The sequence below is a fragment of the Populus alba genome, chromosome 1 (assembly GCF_005239225.2).
Source record: "Populus alba chromosome 1, ASM523922v2, whole genome shotgun sequence".
Classification (NCBI taxonomy): Eukaryota; Viridiplantae; Streptophyta; class Magnoliopsida; order Malpighiales; family Salicaceae; genus Populus; species Populus alba.
This window is the reverse complement of record NC_133284.1, coordinates 45206816-45222045: the sequence shown is the minus strand read 5'-3', so window position 1 is coordinate 45222045 and position 15230 is coordinate 45206816. Positions and strand designations below refer to the sequence as shown.

The 15230-nt window shown below is 30.2% G+C and overlaps 1 long non-coding RNA gene across 4 annotated transcripts; it reads left to right on the top strand.

The window, feature by feature from the left end:
- Positions 1–1787: 1787 nt before the first annotated feature.
- LOC118038188 (uncharacterized) lies at positions 1788–13559 on the top strand. 4 transcript variants are annotated; one of them, XR_004685725.2, is made up of 3 exons: positions 1788–2992; positions 3615–3684; positions 13312–13559. It is a non-coding gene; the product is annotated as an uncharacterized lncRNA (long non-coding RNA). The 4 variants fall into 4 exon arrangements; XR_004685726.2 differs by having other exon boundaries at positions 1788–3130; XR_012171236.1 differs by lacking the exon at positions 13312–13559 and adding an exon at positions 6067–6669.
- The last annotated feature ends 1671 nt before the right edge of the window (positions 13560–15230 follow it).

Sequence of the window (15230 nt, the reverse complement as noted above, 5' to 3'; positions counted from 1 at the left end):
CTTGGAAAAATTTTGAAGAACTCAATTTTATATACATTCTCGATGATAAAATCTCTTGATATAAAGAGTATTGTTATGATACTCATAATGAGAAGTAGCTTCAAGAATCTATTACTATAGTTAAGTAGTGACATATCAAGAATTCATTGTAATGTAAGGTGCAATATTTAACTAAAACTTAGGCGTAGTTGCAATGCATTCAGGAACTAGTAGGTATATGGTATTTATGCGGGTTTAACTAAAGGTATGATTCATTTGAGATCTCAAAATTAAAAGTGTCACACACATGTTGATATCCATTGGTTTTGCAAAACCACTATTATGAAAATTGACTTATATCTCATTCTTGGACCAATGTTGATAATTATGAAAGCCATAATGGTAAAGTGAGGAGGTTAAGTGCCTCAAAGTGGCTTTCATGAACGATGAAATCGCTTTTCATGAATAAAGACATGTAGTCAGGGAGGAAGTTCCATTCACATGCGATCTAGGTCTACGAGCTAGGGTGATTTTGGTGCCAACCACTCCACGAGCTCTATAAATCCATCCTCGAGTTGGGCAAGTTAGGGTGTTGCAAACCCGTTCACAAGCTTTCTAGACCTGTACACAAATTGAGATTAATTTTAAAAGTAGTTATGTTACATGCTTTAATGCTATAAGAATTATGAATTTAGTTTAAATTTGATAAAATGTTGAGTGATTTTTCATTTGAGTTTAATTATAAATTGTGAATTATTAATTTTATTGAATTGTGAATTGAGAAATGTGTTGATTTTTTAATTGTATAGAGTGTTGAATTGTAAATTATGTTTCATCATCTAAATTGTGAATTGTTGAGTTGAATTTTTATGGTAGAGAGTTGAAAGGATGAAAAAACTGTCAAATCGGTTTTTTACTCGCCAAACTATATTATTTTTCTAAACTATGTGATTTTTTATTTTTTTTTTTTTCTTTATTATGCTAAATAAAAAAAAACCTTTTATTCTTATACCCAAAGTTTAGACCTTTAAGATTTCTAGCTTGAGTATGGTGTTTGTATCCATAGGCTTATCCCCCCTCGGACGATGAAATCAATTTATCTTTTGACTAAAAAAAAAGATAACGATATTGGAAGTGTCTAAAAGTTAGTTTAAAATTGTGATAATCGTTTTTTTTTGAAGTATTTTTTTGTTTGGAAATGTATTGAAATAATATTTATTTATTTTTTTTTAAAAAAAATTTGACATCAGCATACCAAAACGATCCAAAAATATTAAAAAAATAATTTAAAGTAAAGAAAATAAAAAAAATAATTTTTTTTTCTAATGTTGTTTTAACATAAAAACAAATGTGATTTACAGATTGATGTCTCAACTTTAATTTTTATCGAAGAAGTTGCTCATTTAAAAAATCCTACTCAACTCGGTTTGGTTCGGTTAATTACTTCCACAATGTAGACTAGACATGATATATAACGAGTTCACAAATATATTTTCATTTCCATATTCTATCTCCTGTTTTATCCACCTTAGCCATGTTAAAAGGGAATAAATCATTTGATAAAAAGTGTGTTTGAAAGTATAATTGTGATTGTTTTTTAAAGTGTTTTTTACTCGGAAATATATTAAAATAATATATATATTTTTTATTTTTTAAAAATTTATTTTTATATTAACACATCAAAATAATCTAAAATAAAATTTTAAAAAATTTTAATTTAAAATAAATAATTTTAAATTTTTTTACAAATATTTTTAAAAATAAACAGGCTAAAGATTCCGAAGCAATTCACTGACTGACAACACAAGCTTGTCTTGTTCACTGCTCGATATGGACACCAATTGATTGACATTTTTGAGTTCCAATAAAGCTTGTCTTGTTCAGTGACTTACAACACAAGCTCTTCACTGTTCGATACGTACAACAATTGATTGACATTTCTGAGTTCCAATAAAGCTTGTCTTGTTCACTGACTTACAACACAGGCTCTTCACTGCTCGATATGAACAACAATTGAACAATTGATTGACATTTCTGTGTTCCCAATAAAACTTGTCTTGCCTCCTTTCACTCTCGCCGTAGACATTGTGGGCTCTGCTCCTCGGGGGTTTGGTGTCCCTGAACTCATCTCCAAGCTCTCCTATGCTTCTATCTTTGTAAAAATTCTCAAGCTTTATGAGTCTTTTATTATTTTGTGCCATTTATGTCATGTACACTGTGTTGGTCTTTGCAAAGTTAGAGACTTTATTGGTTGTTTTTCATTAAACTACTCGTTTACTTAAATGGGTATTCTTGTTTCCCTGTTAATAATGTTAATGTAAATGAAAACTTCATAATTCGTAAGTAGGTACTGTGTTAGGGTGAACATTTAAGGATTTGGTTTTCGGTTTTGAGGTAATTTTGTTGCTTGACTCGATTGCTTCTCAAGCAATTTTTCATTTTTGTATAATTTTTGTTTTGAGAGTTGAATGCTATGATTGGTTGCAAGTTCAGTATGTTTGGTGGTAGATTGAGTTTGTGGGTGGTTTTGGGTTTTTTTATCTTTTTCCTTTCATGAACAAAAAACAAGTTTAAATCTTGCGGGACCGTTTTCGTTTTATTGGATACTGAGTGATTTGAAAGAACTTCCTTCAGGAGAGAGTGTGGATACCTTCACGCTCATCTATATGAACGTTCTTGAACATCAACCTGACTGCCCGGTAAATGTTGCTTAATTCTTCTTTCGAGTGATTATATCGGTCCGATAATTATTCTTCTTATACTGGGTCCTGCTGTGCATAAGTGGATCACCAGTTGTCAGTTGTATGCTAGGCTAGGATAAAATAACGGGTCAGTCTTCAGTGATTTCTTGCAAAACCATGGGAGGGAAAAAAAATGCAGTATAAATCTGTGCGTATCAAAATTTTGTGATTAACCTAGTATCTGTCTGTATTGTGCTTACGAACTGCAGCCTGAAGAAGATGAAAAGCTTGTTGGACTGCAAGAAGGCATACCAGGAAAGGATGCGAGAGAGGTGCGTGCAACCCATGATATGGATCCCAATGCATAACAGACACACTTAACGACAGCAAACCTCAAATATTTCTTATATTTCTCCATTTAAACATGGGAATTGCATGAGTGTGTTGCTGGTGCTTCTTTCATGAACAAAGTATGTCCAAGTTTGAATCTTGCGGGGTCGTTTTAGTTTTATTGAGTTGCATTTTTCAACATTTACCTGTTTTTTGTTCTATTTGTCTCAAGTTGAATTTGTACTTTAGGATTTCATTTGGTGGTTGTAGCTTTGATGATGATTTACTGGCATTTTTGATCATTTGGTTAAAGTGCTAATAACGACTCCTTCCTGAAACTGCAACGTTTTGCTGGAACAATGTACCTTTGTGCAATTTGCTTTTCGTTAAAGAGGTTGTGATGGCAGGACATAACCTACATCATCTATTTCTTTCACTTCATGTGTGGATAAAATGCAAGCATTTTTTAAAGTCATATATGGTTGGGAACAACATCCTAGAGATCATTGCTTTTTATGCAATTATTTGTGTTTGCAGAGTAGGCTCACTTTCTTAAAGTCTCCCCTTTTTTGCCACTTTCCTCGTCATTTTGGGTGAGCATTAGTTTTCTTATCTTCTTTGCAGGCTATTGCTACTTTGGAGATGGGATCTATGATATTGCTTTGGGGATGGGAAAGAAAGTGATATGTAAAAGGTACAGACACTTGTGTCAATAATTTGTTCAATTCCAGTTTGATAGAACTTTTCATGATAGTATTATGTTATTCATTGTAATTTATAGAACTTTGGACACTGCCTTCTCCATCTATGCAGTTGAATATCCTTCTCACTGCTAAATTATGATTTTGTGATGCAATAAGTTAATTTTTTTCATTCAATCTAACTTGAAACATTTGATGTCCTTTGCATATATTTTCATGTCTGTTCTTAATCCTAAAAACCTTTTAATTTTTTATGTATAATTGCAAAATAAAATCATTCAATCTTTGTTTTGTTTGCACTCTCAAATTTCTTGGCTATCACAAAAAAGATTTGATTTAATTGTGGATCTTTACCCTTGCAAACCACATTACTTGCATTACGATAGTAATAGTTGGATCCAAATTACAGTTTAACCAACAAACATTAAATATCAGTTTAATTAAATTTATTTGTTTTAGGATTTTTTTCATAGATTGTCATTGAAATATTATAAGACATTAACAAAATAAGATACTAATAACATTAAAATTATTCAGAAATTATAATAATATTTTAACATGTCCTAATATTTTTTTTAACTTTAACAGTTGAACCAATAATTAAAGATAGTAACGATTTGCATGTTATTTTATACTAAAGAATGATAATTTGTTCCTTACAAATGATGATTTGTTTTGAGCATTTTGTGTTTATTTTTTTTTTCTTACCATGATCTTGTGTTCTTTTGTTTTTTCTTGCTTTTATTGTCTTGGTTCGCGTGTGGAAAGTTGTTGGTTTCTGTAAGATAAAAATGAGAACGAAAAAAATTCTAAAAAATAATTTTTAAGTGAAATTGCTATTCTGCAATTATAAGAAAAAAAAAACAAATTTTCAAGCTAGTTTTTTTTTTTTTTTAGGAAATAAGTATCAAAGTATGTTAACTAAGGCATAGTTTTTAAACCTGTCCTGACTTGGCAGGTCGACCCGGGACCTAGCTGAACCGAGGCTAAAACTGGGCCGAGTTTAAAAAAAATTGAGAGAAGTCAAAAACCTATAAATTGGGTTCTGCATCTATGCTGAAACTCAATACACATTGGACAACACAAATAACTAAGTCCAAGGTATGCTTGGACTTAGCAGCAATCCATTCCATTACACCTAGATTTGGCAGCTATCCAGGTCCAAGGTATACTTGGACTTTGCAGTAGCCAAGTCTACGCTATCATGGGTCTAGCCCTGCATGGTCTAGCATGCATGCAGGGTCTATTATGTTGCACTCGACATTGCAGTGATCTTAAAAATTAATCTTTTAGTTATGAAAAAAAAATTTAGCATCTTGTTTTTTAGGAAAAATATCTTGTTTAAAGAGTCGTTATCTAGTATTATGGTACCCAAACTGGTCATCATAAATTGTATAGTTCAGGACTGGTTAGGTAAAAGGAAAGATATTATCACCCTTTAAAAGAGCCTAAGGCAGACTGCATTGCTGATTTTGTTTTAAATTGCTGAATGTTTATTGATTTGTGCTATGATAATTTGCTTATAATATTTATGACTCTAGCGTTAGTAAATATTTAACTACGGATACTTTCAACTCTAGCGTTGGTAAATATTACGTAACTATAAAATAAATTTAGATCAATATTTCTATTCCTGACTCTAGAGTCAGCGAATAAACAAATAAAATAAATTTATTTTTACGCATGCATATATTTTTTTTATTTTTCTAGCTAAATATAATAAAATACAATAAATATAAATTTAAATTGGTATTTTTATTTTTGATTTTGGCGTTAGTGAATAAACCAGTAAATTTATATTATTTTTATTCATGGATACACATTTTTTATTTGTAATTTTTTATTATATTTTTTAATCCAACTTGAAAATGCCAAGATTTTCCTAGTATATTATATTGCTACAAGAGAACGTGCTATTCACATGCATATTCCTCTCATGCATGGTTAAAGGAGCCAAAAAGAAAAAAGAAAAAACTATAAACAACAAAAACAAATTACATATTTTTTTATTTTTCTCGCTAAATATAATAAAATACAATAAATAAAAATAATATAAATTTAAATTGGTATTTTTATTTCTGATTCTGGTGTTAGTGAATAAACCAGTAAATTTATATTATTTTTATTCATGGATACATATTTTTTATTTGTATTTTTTTATTATTTTTTTTAATCCAACTTGAAAATGCCAAGATTTTCCTAGTATATTATATTGCTACGTGAGAACGCGCTATTGACATGCATATTCCTCTCATGCATGGTTAGGAGCCAAAAAGAAAAAAGAAAAAAAACTATAAACAACAAAAACAAATTAATCACAGAGTATATGTCAAGAAAAAAAAACCCGTAGCAGAAGCTCCATGAATGTGTTTCAGATCTTCATGAGTTTGACCGCGGCTACTGCTTTCCTCACACTAAATGGGATCGAGTTTCTCTGTTTTATTTGGAACTAAGGCCTCCTCGCCAGAACCTCCAAATGAGCAGCTCTCTAGCATTTATCTTCTTCCAATGATTTATTGTCGGGTCAACCACTGCTTGTGGAGTTAGAATATCTATTAGTTAAACTGTGTAGTTGTTGCTCGTGCTCCAGCAATGACTAGTCCGATGAAAGTTTTTTTTTCTTTGTTCTTGTGATTCTGTGAATGGTTTCCGGCCTTTGTTAATGTGTTTTTGTCTCCCCTGCCCCTTCTTTATCTTTGGGTCTCCACTTTCTCTCAGTTTCTCTCCCTCTCCATTTCCCCAGTTTTTTTGTAGTCTCCCCCTCTCCCTCGGTTTTGTGATTCCCCTATGTTTCTGGCTCTCTTTTTTGTGTATCTGTCCAGTCTTCTCCGTTCAAGATGAAGACAATGGTGTTAAATGCACGAAGATTTGCTGTTGGTTGTTGGACCAAAAAACATTTCCCTCATTTTGTTTCTCTCCCCTCAACCCCTTGGTTCTGTCATCCCTCTATCTCTCTCCCCAGTTGTTTTCTTCTTCTCTGGTTTTATCCCCTCTTAGAATGCCATGCGGTCGATCGTGCTCTCTGTTTAAATGCAAGAGTAAAGGTAGCAGTTTTTTTTTTCGGGTGAAGAAGATGAACAGTGTTGAGGTTATTTTGCGTTTTGATCCTTGATGTTTTGAAATTTTGGAATCAAGCCCTTGGATAAACTTTAATTGGACCCCTGCATTTCAGGGAATTTAACAAAACTCTATGGATTTTAATTTCTTGCAAATTTTACCACAATCAGCCCTATACTTTGATAATTTTTCAATTAAGCTCCTGATTTCATTAATTAAATTAATACCAATCTCAATTAAGTCTCAAAACTTATCAATTCTCCAATAAAAACCATTGACCTGATTAATTAAGTTAGTCAAGAGTTTAATTAAATCTTTAAACTTTCAATCACGTTGCTCTTAACTCAAATTTTAATTTATTCTTCAATTATTTTATTTTTACTTGTTTTTCGTCATTTTTTAGAAAATAAAAAAATTAAAATAAAAGTTCAAAAATTGAGTTATGACACGGGACTCCTCGACTTGGTTGATGCCAAGTCCAATGATTTAAGATGACCCACCCTTGACATTCATGTGATTTTAGAAACACACTCAGGTCAGGCACAAAATGATTTCATTTGGGACAGTCTAATTTAGAATACGAAGGTCAGGTACAACTATAGTATAATGAGATTATCTTAATATTTGTAAACTAAATGAAACTTTTTATTCAACTTTGTAGGTGTTTGATAGTTGATTATAAGTTAATTGACTTGAGAGTTTTTCTATGACTTTTTTTGGATTTTCTTTCTAAATATTTTAAGTGATAAATTTTATTTTCTTTCACTATAAGTTGTGTTGAAAAATGAAAGGAGTTGCATATATTTATGTTTATAACAATAAAGGGGAAAAAGGCTATTATATAGTGTTATTTTATGAAACTTAAAATTATAAACGCTTTCTTCTTGGAATTCTAAAGTTGTCTACAACTAAAAGATATTCATATCGTGCAAAAACAAAAGGCATTTAGGGATTTTTATTTTATCTTCTAACTATAAGACAAGAAAAATCACAAGAGTGAATAGTTGGATATTGAGATATATTGAAAAATTAAAAGAAAAATAATATCATACCTAAGACATCATCAACATTGGCATGTGATTGTTCTATTGTAGACACTATTATTGCAAGATAAGAAAAGTACAAGAGGGAATAGATAAGAAAAGTCATACCTACGACATCTTTGACACCAATAGGAGCTTGACTCTTTTTTCTTCTAACATATATTTTGTATGCATGAATTTGAATTTGCATCAATGCTTGTTTTATTGTAAGCATTATTGTTATTGCAAAACAAGAAAAATCATAAATATAATTAAATATTATTATTTTTTATATTTTGGCAAACAAAAACCATTATCATTAAGACTGTAACAGTTGAAACAACATACATGAGATATCAGCATTAATATTGCAATAATTAAACCAACAACCAATAATAGCATAAAAAACATTTTAAAATCATGTATTTTTTTAATAGTAGTATAGTAATATATCAGGAGGAAATAGTCAAGTATAGTGGTATTTTGAAAATTAAAAAAATAAAGTCATACATAAGGAATCATCAAGAACATGAGTACATGGAAGAGGGGTAAAGATGGACCATCACTAGCTTTTATAAAAGAGCTAAAGATGGAACCATAGCCTGTTGTTCCTGCAGCTATAAATGCAATAGCAAATTAAAAGATGTAAATTAGTAAACAAAAGAAAAGGAAAAGTAATGTGGCTTAACAAAGTAAAAATACCTTAAGAAACATTAGGTGATGAGCTAGAAATAAGGATGAGGTGATCACATAGCTTAAACAACAATAAAAAATTAGCAAGAAATGCAAATCAACAAACAAAAGAAAAGGCATCAATATGACATAACAAAGTATATATTCCTTGAGAAGCTTGAGGTGAGGAGCTAAAAGTAAGAGGGAGTGAACGCATAAAGTGAAGGGGGTTAGAGGGATTTACAATGAAGTCTTCTTTCCTGCATCTTCATATTTAAATACAGGAGAAAAATAAATTATCTTTCTAATTTTGACATTTAGTTACCTAGACCTTCTTTTATACTTAATTTTTAGAAATTCAATCAAATTCGATCTAACCTCCGTTAATCTAAACTGCTTTGGACATGAATCAGGTTGATGTGTAAAACACTTATTAAAATAAATAAGACTTGTTTTACACATTGCTATCGGAGCTGGTTCTTCAAATATTAAGGTATTTTGATGCCTTCATATGGCTTTTATATAACCTATAAGAAAAAGTTTTAGTCAAAAGATACATATAATAACCAATAAGATTTTGTTATTATTTTTTAGATAACATTTAGAAACCACATCTTGAAAAACTATATTTAGCATCAATTTCTATACATATAAAGTTTAACTCATACTCTTGCATCCTATTCAAAAGTTTCGAATAATATGTTAATTTCTTAGAATGTTTATTTCTTGATTCTGTAGGATAATTGTTCAATTCACAATGAAAGGATCATCATGTTTAATTGGTTCATTCAACTCTCTTGTCAATGATAGAAAACGCATAAAAGCAAATAACTATAAGAAATGATAAAATATTAGTATATATTTCAAGAAAAGTAAATATTTTAACTCATATATGTTAGTTACCTGAAGAATAATATTGTTTTCGATTAAAAAACGAATGTGATGCTTCTTGTACCTCTTAATACTACATTCAAGGTGCCCTAACAAAGCATCACCCCAAGCATACTTGCCAATATCTTCAATTTTTTCTAGAAGTTGAAGATAATATGTCTGGACAGCATGTCTAGCGGTATCAGGTAAACTTATTGTTCCTATAAAGAACAATACGTATGCTCGTAAATAATATACAAATTTAGGGTTGTCCTCTTTGATTGCACCATGAACTTGTTCAAAATTTTGCTCAAGTCCTAATAGCTTTACAACATTTCTTATCTTATTTTTATAGTTTATAAAGCTAGAAATACCTAAAAACTTGTTACCCTCCTCTTCACCATTAGTATCTATACATGTAATTGGTTCGGCATCTATTGGCAAACTAGTGAAAAATAATACATCATCTAAGCCTAAATACAAATTAAAGTTTTCAAATTTAAAAACATCTTCATTTACACTATACATGTGTAACAATGCTTGTATTAAATGAGCATCTTACTGGAATGTCGCTAAAAAATTTTGAATTAGATTTAATCCTATAGCTTTCTGTTATTTTTTAAACTTCATAATTCGATACCCAACAATAGTTAACATCTACAAACCACATCTTGAAAAACTATATTTAGTGTCAATTTCTATACATACATTATGTACCCCGTGCTTCTGCACCTTATTTAAAAATTTAGAATAATATGTTGATTTCTTAGAATATTTATTTCTTGATGATTCTTGTAGTGTAATTTTATAATCCACCATTAGAGAAATCTCATGTTCAATTGGTTTATTTACCTCTCTTGTCAATGATGGAAAACGCATAAAAGCAAATAACTATAAGAAATGATAAAATATTAGTATATTTTTCAAGAAAGGTCAATATTTTAACTCATATATGTTAGTTACTAACCTTAAGAACAAGGTTGTTTTTAGTCAAAGAACGAATGAGATGCTTCTTGTACTTTTTAATAATACATTCGAAGTGCGCTCACAAAGCAACACCCCAAACATACTTGTCAATATCTTTAATCTTCTCTAGAAGTTGAAGATAATGTGTCTGGACAGCATGTCTAGAGGTATCAGGTAAAATTACTGTTTCTAATATACAAATTTAGGGTTGTCCTCCTCGATTGTATTAGGAACTTGTTCAAAATTTTTCTTAAGCCATGATAACTTTATAAACTTTCTTATCTTTTTTTTTTTATGGTGTATACAGTCAGAAATACTCAAAAACTTGTTACACTTCTTTTCACAATCATTAGTATTTATACATATAACCGGTTTTCCATCTATTGGCAAACCAGTGATGCATAATACATCCTCTAAGCCTAAATATAAACTAAAATTTTCAAATTTAAATATATCTTCATTTACACTATACATGTACATCAATGCTTGTATTAAATAAGCATCTTAGTGGAATGTCGCTGAAATTCTTTAAATTATATCTAAACTTGGATATTGTTCTTGGGTACCAGATCATGAAGTTTAAGAAAAAACTTGGAAGGTACATGTTTAGATATAATTCACAGAATTTTAGCGACATTCCATCAAGTTGCGCATTTAATACAAGCACTGATGTACATGTATATTGTAAATAATAATGTATTTAAATTTGAAAATTTTAGTTTATATTTCAGCTTAGAGGATGTATTATAAATCACTAGTTTGCGAATAGATGGCGAACCGGTTATATGTATAGATACTAATGATTGTGAAAAGAAGCGTAACTAGATTTTGGGTATTTTTGATTATTTACACCATAAAAACAAGATAAGAAAATCTATAAAGCTATCATGGCTAAAGAAAAATTTTGAACAAGTTCCTGAAGCAATTGAGGAGGACAACCCTAATGTTTTATATCATGTACGAGCATACGTATTGTTCCTTATAGAAACAATAATTTTACCTAATGGCTCTTGACATAATGTCCAGACATATTATCTTCAACTTCTAGAAAAGATTGAAGATATTGGCAAGTATGCTTGGGGTGTTGCTTTGTTAGCGCACCTCGAAAGCAGTTTTAAGATGTACAAGGAGCATCTCATTCGTTTTTTGATCAAAAACAACCTTGTTGTTCATGTAAGTAATTAACATATATGAGTTAAAATATCAACTTTTCTTGAAATATATTCTAATATTTTGTCCTTTCTTGTAGTTATGTGTTTTACATCACTGACAAGATAGGTGAATAAACCAATTGAGCATTAGGGTCACCAATTGAGCATCATAGTGGATTAGACAATTACACTATAGAAATCATTAAGAAATAAACATTCTAAGAAATCATCAACATATTATTCTAAATTTTTAAATGAGATGCAGAAGTACTGGGTAAACAATATATGTATAGAAATTGACACTAAATGTAATTTTTTAAGATGTGGGTTGTAGATGTTACTATTGTTAGGTATCGGATCATGAAGTTTAAAAAATAACTGAAAGGTACAAGATTAAATGTAATTCATAAAATTTTAGCGACATTCCAGTAAAATGTTCATTTAATACAACCATTAATGCACATGTATAGTGTAAATGAAAATATATTTAAATTTAAAAACTTTAGTTTGTATTTAGGCTTAGACCATCACTGGTTTGCCAATAGATGGCAAACTAGTTACATGTATAGATACTAATGATGAAGAGAAATGTAATAAGTTTTTGGGTATTTTTAATTGTATACACTATTAAAAGAAGATAAGAAATGTTGTAAAGCTATCATGATTTAAGAAAAAAATTTAAAACATGTTCATGGTATAATCAAGGAGGACAACTCTAATTTTGTATGTTATGTACGAATTTACGTATTGTTCCTTATAGAAATAATAATTTTACCTGATGACTCTTGACATGATGTCCAGACACATTATCTTCAACTTCTAGAAAAGATTGAAGATGTTGGCAAGTATGCTTGGGGTGCTGTTTTGTTAGCCCACCTTGAATGCAGTATTAAGAAGTACAAGGAGCGTCTCATTCGTTCTTTGAGCGAAAACAATCATGTTCTTCAGGTAAGTAACTAACATACATAAGTTAAAATGATGACTTTTCTTGAAATATATACTAATATTTTATCCTTATAGTTATTTGCTTTTATGTGTTTTTCATCATTGACAATCGGTGAATAAACCAATTGAATATGAGGTTCCTCTCATGTTAGATTGGACAATTACCCTCCAAGAAATAATTATTTTAAGAAATCAACATAATATTCTAAACTTTTGAATAAGGTGCAAGAGTATGAGGTAAATATTTTATGTATAGAAATTGACGCTAAATGTAGTTTTTCAAGATGTGGTTTATAGATGTTATCTAAAAAATAATAATCAAATCTCATTGGTTATTATATGTATTTTTTGATTAAAATTTTTTCTTATAGGTTATATGAAAGCATCAAAGTGCCTTTATATTTGGAGAACCAGCTCTGATGCAATTTGTAAAACAAGTCTCATTTGATTTAATGAGTGTTTGGCACATCAAACCTGATTTATGTCCAAGGCAGTTTAGATTAACGGAGGTTAGATCTAATTTTGATCGAGTTTTCAAAAATTAAATACAAGAGAAGGTCTGCGAGAACTAAAAGATAAAATTGGAAAGATAGTTTAGTTTCCTCCTATATTTAAATATGGAGATGCAAGAAAGAGGACTTCATTATAAATTCCTCTCATTGCATTCACCTTATGTGTTCACTTTCTCTTACTTCTAGCTCCTCACTTCAAGTTTCTTAAATAATTTATACTTTGTTATGCCACATTGTTGCTTTTTATTATTATTATTTACATCTCTTACTGATTTTTCGTTGCAATTAGAGTTATGAGATCACCTCCTCCTGCTGCTTCTAGCTCCTTATCTAATGTTTCTTATGGTATTTTTACTTTGTTATGTCATATTGCTGCCTTTTCTTTTGTTTACTGATTTACATCTTTTGCTAATTTGCTATTGTAGTTGGAGCTGAAGGAACAACGTTATGTGATTCCATCTTTAGCTCTTGTATAGGGGTTGTTGATGGTCTATTTTTACCTCGCTTTCATGTGCTCCTCCTATTCTTGATGATTCCTTAGGTATGACTTTATTTTCTTAATTTTTAATATACCACCATACTTGACTATTTCTTCGTGATATATTACTAACTATTAAAAAAAACAAACATGATTTGGAATGTATTTTTATGTTGTTACTATTTGTTGGTTTAATCGTTGTAGTCTTAATGCTAATATCTCATGTATGTTGTTTCAATTGTTACTGTCTTAATGATAATGGTTTTTATTTGAAAAATATTTAAAAAATAATATTTAATAATGTTTATGATTTTTCTTGTCTCGTAATAACAATAATGTCTACAATAGAATAAGCATCGGTGCAAATTCAAATTCATGCATGCAAAACATGTGTTAGAAGAGGAAAAAGGAATCAAGCTCTTTCTATTACTGTCAATGATGTCTTCTTTATGATTTTAATTTTCAATATACTCGACTATTTCCTCTTATAATTTTTCTTGTCTTGCAATAACAACAATGCCTGCAATAGAAAAAGCACTTCCCATTGTTGATGATGTATTAGGTATGACATTATTTTTCTCTTAATTTTTCAATATATCTCAATACCCGAATATTCACTCTTGTGATTTTTCTTATCTTGCAGTTAGAAGATAAAACAGAAATCTCGAAAAGCTTTTTTTTTTATATGATATGAATATCTTTTAGTTGTAAACAACATTAAAATTCCAAGAAGAAAGCGTTTATAGTTTTAAGTTTTATAAGATAATACTATGTAATACCAAAAAAGTTTCCTTTAGTTGTGGAAAAACTATCAAGTTGTGGAAAAACTCACAAATTCATTAATTGATAATCAACTATCATAAACCTACAAAATTGAATGAAAAGTTTCCTTTAGTTTCCAAATGTTAAGATAACCTTATTGCATTATAGTCACACCCGACCTTCGTGTTCTTGATTAGACTGTCCAAAATGTAACCATTTCATGCCCGATCTGAGTGTTTCTAAAGTCACACGGATGTCAAAGGCAGCGTGTCTTGAATCATTGGACTTGGCATTAGCCAAGTCAAGGTGTAGTGGGTCTTGTATGAATGCTGGACCCATGCTAGCGTAAACTTGGCAGCTACCAAGTCCAAATATACCTTGGACCTGGTCATGTCAAATGTACATTGAGTTTGACATGAGTGCACGACCTAATTTATATTTGACATTGCTACCTCTTTAGTTATTTTATATAAAGATGTAATTATGTGTAATAGCTACATTGGACATTATGTCTCTTTAATTCACACCTAAAACATTTAATTACAGCAGAATGTTGAGTTATGATAAGAGCTTAAAAACTGCATATATCTCAAAGAATTCAGAACGATGTTTCATTAAATAAACCCAACAATAACGAGTATGATCATCAATAAAAGACACATAATATCGAGACCCTTTTTTTGTGGCAACAAGAGAAGGTCCCCATACATCAAAAATAAATCAAATCAAATGATGAAGAAGAAACAGAAATACTTCGATTAAAAGGTAAAGCGAAAAATTTTGCCAATCTACATCCACTACAATCAGAAATGTCACAAGTTTTTAAATTTCCTAAAGTTCCTGTGGATGCCAAAAATCTCAAACGAGAAAATGAAACATGACCTAGACGAGAATGCCATAAATAAAAACTAGAAGATGAAAGACTCAAAAGAAAGAAAAATCAACGGTAGTAGCAGCAGCAGCAACTAACACTTTTAACTCATTCAAAATATATAGTTCATTCTCTTTACAGCCTATCCCAATCAGCTTCTGAGACTGCAGATCCTGTATACAACAAAACAAACCAGAAAACATGACTAAATAATCACCAGAATCACATATTTG